General features: G+C 37.9%; 1 pseudogene; it reads right to left on the minus strand.

Moving 5' to 3' along the window:
- Positions 1 to 1121: 1121 nt before the first annotated feature.
- LOC136388298 (olfactory receptor 7E178-like) lies at positions 1122 to 3729 on the minus strand (annotated as a pseudogene).
- Between the last annotated feature and the right edge of the window lie 4980 nt (positions 3730 to 8709).

The following is an 8709-nucleotide window of genomic DNA, read 5'->3' on the forward strand; positions in this document are numbered from 1 at the left end:
TAGGTGACCTGCACAGATGACTGGTTGTATGTATGAAAATATATATGTGGCTTGACCATCTGGTAGAGCAGTGGATAGAGTGTCGGACTGGGGTGCAGAGGACTGAGGTTCAAAACTCCAAGGTCGCCAGCTTCAGCACAGGCTCATCTGGTTTGAGCAAGTCTAACCAGCTTGAGCCCAGGGTTGCTGGCTTGAGTAAGGGGTCTCTTGGTCTGCTGTAGCCCCTACATCAAGGCATATATGAGAAAGCAATCAACTGAACAACTAAGGTGACACAACAAAGAATTGATGCTTCTCTCATCTTTTTCTCTTCCAGTATGTCTCTATCTATACCTCTTTCTGTCTGTCACAAAAAATTAGTTAATTAATTTTTAAAAAGTAAATATTATATATGTGAAGAAATATCAGAATTATTGGGGGAAATCACACTGTTTATTGCTAGGGAGAATTATTCATAAGCTCCCACTCTGAGCTCAGATGGCTACAAGAACTCCAGTACCTGTTCGTGAGCAGTAAAGGATCCAACACACTAGTCATCACTGAAAAAACATGTAGTCAGATCAGTGGTTCTCAATCTTGGTTTTACATGACAATAAACTTAGATCACTTTTCAATATTTATGCTAAGAATACTCTCAGCCCAATTAAAAATTAATCTGTGCTGTGACACAGTCATCAATATTTTTAAAGCTCCCCAGGGGACTCTGATAAGAAGCCAGAGCTGAGAACCAGTTACATGCATCCTTATACATAAGATGCATAAAGAGATCTAAAAAACATGAAAGTTATGTGAACAATAGCCATGAATTTTAGAAAGTATTGAGGATTATAATTATTTTTTTAAAAAAACAAACAAAAAAGCTAGTGCATTTTTCTAGAATGCCAGCAACAAATGAGAAATAAAGAATGTTCTATAATATGATTCAATTATGCCAAATTAATCACTTGAGCCCATTAAATATATACCAAATGAAGCAATATTTCAACATGAGACACTGAGTGTTGAAATGCTCAGAACTACAATAATTATAAAGCCAAACGGTAGAATTTTGAGATCCAGGAATTTGGTTTTAATGTCTTTTTCAACCCACAAATCAAAAAAAGATGGGGCAGGTATTGTGATTAGCCTGTTCTTCTGAAAAGCCCCTGAATGGCCCTCTTCATGTCCCTATTCCTCAAACTACAGATGAAGGGGTTCAGCATAGAAATGACCAGGGTGTATATCACCGAGGTCACTGCTCCCTTCCTGGGAGAAACTGAGACTGGAACTGAGGTACACACCAAAGCGTGTTCCATAAAATAAACAAACAACCTACAGGTGAGAGCCACAGGTGGAGAAGGCTTTATACTTCCCACCTGATGAGGGGATTCACAGAATGAAGCATACAATTTTATAGTAAAAGGATCCCTGAGAGTGGAACACCACCTAAGATTGCACCAATGAACTAGACCAATGTATTATTGTTGGGGATTTTATTTTTTTATTTTTTATTTTATTATTTTTTTTTACAGGAACAGAGAGAGAGTCAGAGAGAGGGGTAGATAGGGACAGACAGACAGGAATGGAGAGAGATGAGAAGCATCAATCATCAGTTTTTTGTTGCGACACCTTAGTTATTCATTTATTGCTTTTGCATATGTGCCTTGACTGCAGCCTTCAGCAGACAGAGTAATGCCTTGCTCAAGCCAGCAACCTTGGGTCCAAGGTGGTGAACTTTTTTTTTTTTCCCCTCAAGCCAGATGAGCCTGCACTCAGCCTGGTGACCTCGGGGTCTCAAACCTGGGTCCTCCGCATCCCAGTCTGATGCTCTATCTACTGCACCACTGCCTGGTCAGGCTTATTGTTGGGGATTTTTTTTTATTGTTGGGCATTTTTTAAGCAGACAAGGTTGAGTAGCTGAGAAGGGTCATGGAAGAAATGCAATATTTCCACATCCATGAAGAAGGTAACATGTGAAACCATGAAGTAGTGCAGTTGGGAATCCAAAAGGCTGATGAAAAATGACACCAAAACCATCAGGCCACAGCGGCATATGTAAGTGATGATCAGGTGATGCAGAGAGTTACAGGTGGCCACAATTCTTTCAAAGGCTATCATGGTCAACAGTAGTTTGTTTATACTTCCAAAAAAAAAAAATAGACATCTCAGTCAGGCAGCCCCCATAATAAATGACTCTGCTGTAAGTCTGGATGTCCACTATCATCTTCAGAACTGTCGTAGAGATGAAACAGAGGTCAGCCAGGGACAGGTTGGAGAGGAAGAAGAATATGAGGGTGTGGAGGTGGGAGTCTAATGAGCAGGATGATGAGCAGGTTCTCCAACATGATGACCAAATACAAGGACAGGAAGAGCCGACTGAGCAAAGGCTGAAGTTTCAGATCATCTGAGAGACCTATGAGAAAGAATTCTGAGACATGTGTTAGATTCTTTATTTCTATGGGGTTGAGACACCTGCTGAAAAAGAAAAGGGGCTTAGAATAGATGAAACAACTGAACAGGCAGTTATCCCTGAGCCTGTATTTTGGATTATGGAACACATACTCCAGGACTTCAGCAGTATTTCTCAGTGGTGACAAACTCAACTTCAGAGAGCTTTTTTATTACTGATTTTTTGACTATTTACCTTTTTCTATATATATCTACTATAGAGGCACTAAGTTAATGAAGTTAATAAAGGCATGAACACAGTAAATATTACTTTTCTCCCTTGAAAAAATGTATGGATTGAGAAATATCTTTCTTGCCTGACCAGGTGGTGATGCAGTGGATAGAGCTTTTGACTGGGATGTGGAGGACCCAGGTTCAAGACCCCGAGGTTGCCAGCATGCGCATGGGTCATCTGACTTGAGCAAAAAGCTCAACAGCTTGGACCCAAGGTTGCTGGCTTGAGCAAGGGGTTACTTGGTCTGCTGAAGACCCGTGGTCAAGGAACATATGAGAAAGCAACTAATGAACAACTAAGGTGTCACAAGAAAGAAGTGATGATTGATGGTTCTCATCTCTTTCTCTGTTCCTGTCTGTCTGTCCCTCTTACTTCCAGAATCAAATTCTTCAATATCATGCTTGTATTTGAGAAATCTATCCATTTTATTTGGGTGTATTTATATAAAAATAATATAATAATTTGTTAATAATAAATATAATAATGATGTGTTTACAAAAAGAGCAATATTTCTGTAATGAAATGGTATAATAGAGTAACTATATTTATTTTTATATCTGGGCACATGCTGCAAACCCGTGCATCTAGTAATTTCAGATCCTGAGTGGGAACAGTGAGGAATTAAGAAAATATGGAGACAGGAGGGCCCTATAATTAATGCTGACAAGAACAAAGCATGCCCCAAAACCACATCTTGCTTTATTTATAGGGAAAAATGGGAAGTTAGCAAATTAATGAGATCTTTGATCATGTTTCCAAGGCAACCCAAGAATTTTACCAAGTGCAGAAAACCCCTACCATACATATCATCTTAACTTTACACCAAACAAGGGATAGAAGAAACTTGCCTCCAGTCTTTCCAGGGACCTTGGAAGGTAGTGTAAACAATCCAGCACAACAGTTTAACAGCCTTTTGCAACCTAATCAGGCAAGTTAGGTGAAGGGTTGGACAGAGAGTCAGCTTATAGCCAGTACTTTCCCCACACTTCTGTCCCCCAAAAATCTAAACTCCAAAACCCTGTTGGTTTTTTGGTCCCCAACAGGCAAATATTTCTCTGGAATACCATAGCGTGCACCTGCAAATCTTCTAGGGCACACCAGTACGACCTGGTGCACACTTTGAGAACCACTGTCTTAGCCACAGCCTAGAACCTCTTATACCAGACTTTCTACATGTGAGTCTCATGCTGATCTAATATGCAGCCATAGCTGAGAGTAATTGTGTTAGAATATTCCCAGGCACTTAGTGAAAGTCTCATTAATAATATCTATTATTAAGACCTGAAGATGGCAGCGGAGTAGGAAGACGCACAGACTCCCAGCGCACACCACCAAACTGGATTATAAACTAATTTATGAACAATCAGCATGAAAAACCAAATCTGGACTACAAGAACAGCTTTCAAAAATCAAGGCGCAAAGAAGAAGCCACAACAAACCTGGTAGGGAGTGCCTGAATCTCCCCTACTTACAGGAACAGGGGGGGGGGGTGAGGCTGGGCTCTCAATTCCAAGGAAAAGAGCAGTAAATACTGCTCACAGCCACTTACCTGGCGACCAGGGTACAAGGTGTGTTGAAAGGGCCCACTTGTCTTCCAAAAAGAGGAGAAAGAGAGAGACGGATGGTGAGGGGGAGAGGAATATAGGTGATGACATAAAAAGCTGACTCATTCAGTGCTGGAGGTGGCCATAACTGGGGGAGGGGCTGATCCTTCTACAAAGCAAAATACAAAAGTACTTCCAGGTCACAGAGATACAGACATTTCTCCAGCTCCAATCAGCGCAACAAGACACAGCTGAAAACAAGAAGTGGGGAGGAGGGGCAGTAACTCAGGTCTCCATGGAGATCTGAGATACACCTCCCCCTACTGAAGCTGAAAAAGCAACCCACCCCCAGAGAGATTAACTGGCAGAAGAGGACTTCAGAGCCTCAGGTCACACCCACCGCATTCCTGGATACAGTTTCAAATAAGCCCCCTGCTGAGATCAGCAAACAAGACAATCACCTGTTAAGAAAACAAACAAATCAAGACTTCAAAGCGGCCCAAATCCTAAAGTGGATTACAAATAATAGCTGATGCCAACCCAAGAAGACTTAGAAACAACACTAGTAAAAACTAAAGGCAGACAACACCAAGCCTAGACTCAACCAGCTCTACAAAGAAAACACCCTGGGTAGGCACAATGAGAAGACAAAGAAGTGCAATCCAAATGAAACCACAAGACAGACCTTCAGGAGATGAACTGAGTGATATGGAAATAATGAAACTTCCGGATGTGGAGTTTAAAATAATGATTGTAAGGATGCTTAGAGATCTTAGAACAACAATGGATGGTCATCATGAACACCTAAATAAAGAAATAGCAAGTATAAAAAAGGATATTGAAATATTAAAAAAGACTCAGTCGGAGATGACAAATACAATATCAGAAATGAAGACCACAATGGAAGAAATTAAAAACAGGATGGATAGAGCTGAGGATCGAATCAACAAGTTGGAGGACAACTGGCATGTAAGCAGAGAAGAAAAAAGAAAAGAGACTCTAACAGTCTGAGGAAACTCTTAGAGAGCTCTGTGACAACATAAAGAGAAATAACATCTACATCATAGGGGTTCCTGAAGAAGAAGGGAAAGAACAAGGGATAGAGGCTTTGTTCAATCATATCATAGCTGAAAACTTCCCTAAATTTTAATGCAGGAGAAACTCTCACAAATTCAAGAAGCACAGAGAACTCCACTAAAAATAAACCCAAAGAAACCTACAACAAGATACATCATAATTAAAATACCAAAGCTAAGTGATAAAGAGAAAATATTAAAAGCTGTGAGAGAAAAAAGACTATCACCTACAAAGGAGCCCCCATAAGGATGACATCAGACTTCTCAACAGAAACACTTGAAGCCAGAAGGGAATGGCAATAAATATTTAAAGTAATGCAGACAAGAAACTACAACCAAGACTACTTTATCCAGCAAGGCTATCATTTAAAATTGAAGGAAAAATAAAAAGTTTCCCAGACAAAAAAATCTCAAGGAATTCAATACAACCAAACCAATGCTGCAAGAAATGTTAAGGGGCATGGTGTAAACAGATCAAAGTGGGAAAAGAATATAGCAAAAGAGGAATACAGCTTTAAAGAATAAAATGGCAATAAACAACTACATGTCAATAATAACCCTAAATGTAAATGGATTAAATGATCCAATCAAAACACATAGGTTAGCTGCATAGATAAGAAAACAGGACCCGTACATATGCTGTCTACAAGAGACACACCTTAAAACAAAAGATGCACGTACGTTGAAGGTAAAAGGATGGAAAAAAAACATTTTATGCAAATGGAAATGAAAAAAAACAACAACTGGGGTATCAAGACTTATATCAGACAAAATGGACTTTAAAACAAAGAATTTAGTAAGAGATAAAGAAGGCCACTACATAATGATAAAGGGAGCAATCCAACAGGAAAATATAACTATTATAAATATCTATGCACCTAATATAGGAACACCTAAATATATAAAGCAGACTTTGATGGATATAAAGAGTGAGATCAACAGCAACACTATAATAGTAGGAGATTTTAATACCCCACTAACATCACTAGATAGATCCTCAAGAAAGAAAATTAACAAAGAAACAGCAGACTTAAAGGACACACTAGATCAACTCGAGTTAATAGATATCTACAGAACCTTTCACCCTAAAGCAGCAGAATATACATTCTTTTCAAGTGCTCATAGTACATTCTCTAGGATAGACCACATGCTAGGGCACAAAAGTGGTCTCAACAAATTTAAGAAGATTGAAATCATATCAAACACTTTCTCTGATCACATGGCATGAAATTAGAAATCAACCACAACAGAAAAGCTCAAAAGTTCTCAAACACATGGAAACTAAATAGCAGGTTGTTAAATAACGAATGGATTAAGAATGAGATCAAAGAAGAAATAAAAAAATTCCTAGAAACGAATGATAACAAGCGTACAACAACTCAAAATTTCTGGAACACAGCAAAAGCAGTACTGAGAGGGAAGTTCATAGTACTACAGGCACACTTTAAGAAGCTAGAAAAAGCTCAAATGAACAACTTAACCCTGCATCTATAAGAACTAGAAAAAGAACAGCAAGTAAAGCCTAAATGTAGTAGAAGGAAGGAAATAATAAAGATCAGAGCAGAAATAAATGACATAGAGACTAAAGAAACAATACAGAGGATCAATAAAACTAGGAGCTGGTTTTTTGAAAAGGTAAACAAGATTGATGAACCTTTAACTAGACTCACCAAGAAAAAGAGAGAGAGGACTCAAATAAATAAAATTAGAAATGAGAGGGGAGAAATAACAACTGACACAACAAAAATACAAAGGATTGAAAGAAAATACTATGTAGAACTGTATGCCAAAAAACTAGACAACCTAGATGAAATGGACAAATTCCTTGAAACATACAATCTTCCAAAAATCAATCTGGAAGAATCAGAAAACCTAAACAGACCAATTACACCAAATGAGATCAAAATAGTTATCAAAAAATTCCCAACAAAGAAAAGTCCTGGGCCAAATGGCTTCAGAAGTGAATTCTACCAACTATTCAAAGAAGAACTAACTCTTATCCTTCTCAAGCTATTTTAAAAAATTCAAGAGGAAGGAAGACTTCTAAGCTCCTTTTATGAGGCGAGCATAATTCTGATCCCAAAACCAGGCAAAGACAACACAAAGAAAGAAAATTATAGGCAAATATCTCTGATGAATATAGATGCTAAAATCCTCAACAAAATATTAGCAAACGGGATCCAACAATATATGGAAAAAAATCATACACCATGATCAAGTGGGATTTATTCTTGGGAGGCAAGGCTGGTACAATATTCGCTAATCTATCAATGTTATTCATCACATAAATGAAAGAAAGGAGAAAAACCACATGATAATTTCAATAGATGCAGAAAAGGCATTTGATAAAATCCAGCACCCATTTATGATCAAAACTCTCAGCAAAGTGGGAATACAGGGAACATACCTCAATATGATTAAAGCCATCTATGACAAACACACAGCCAACATCATACTCAATGGGCAAAAATGAAAAGCAATCCCCTTAAGATCAAGAACAAGGCAGGGGTGCCTCCTTTCACCACTCTTATTCAACATAGTTCTGGAAGTCCTAGCCACAGCAATCAGACAAGAAGAAGAAATAAAAGGAATTCAAGTTGGAAAAAAAGAAGTAAAACTATCATTATTTGCAGATGATATAATATTGTATATAGAAAATCCTAATGTCACAGTCAAAAAACTACTAGACCTGATAAATGAATTCAGCAAGGTGGCAGGATATAAAATTAATACTCAGAAATCAGAGGCATTTTTATACACCAACAATGAACAATCAGAAAGAGAAATTAAGGAAACAATCCCCTTCACTATTACAACCAAAAGAATAAAGTACCTAGGAGTACATTTAACCAAGAAGACTAAAGACTGGTACTCAGAAAATTATAAAACATTGATAAAAGAAATCAAGGAAGATACAAACAAGTGGAAGCATATACCATGCTCACGGTTAGGAAGAATAAACATCATTAAAATGTCTATATTACCCAAAGTGATTTATAAATTCAATGCAATACCAATTAAAATACCAGTGACATACTTTAAAGATATACATCACACATTCCAAAAATTTATATGGAACCAAAAGAGAACACGAATAGCCTCAGCAATCTTAAAAAAGAAGAATAAAGGGGGAGGTATCACACTTCCTGATATCAAGCTATACTACAAGGCCATTGTACTTAAAACAGCCTGGTACTGGCATAAGAACAGGCACATAGATCATTGGAACAGAACAGAGAACCCAGAAATAAACCCACAGCTCTATGGACAACTGATATTTGACAAAGGAGGTAAGGAAATACAATGGAGTAAAGACAGCCTCTTCAACAAATAGTGTTGGGAAAATTGAACAGCTACCTGCAAAAAAATGAAACTAGACCACTAACTTACACCATTCACAAAAATAAACTCAAAATGGATAAAAGAC

The sequence above is a fragment of the Saccopteryx leptura genome, chromosome 1 (genome assembly GCF_036850995.1).
Source record: "Saccopteryx leptura isolate mSacLep1 chromosome 1, mSacLep1_pri_phased_curated, whole genome shotgun sequence".
Taxonomy (NCBI): Eukaryota; Metazoa; Chordata; class Mammalia; order Chiroptera; family Emballonuridae; genus Saccopteryx; species Saccopteryx leptura.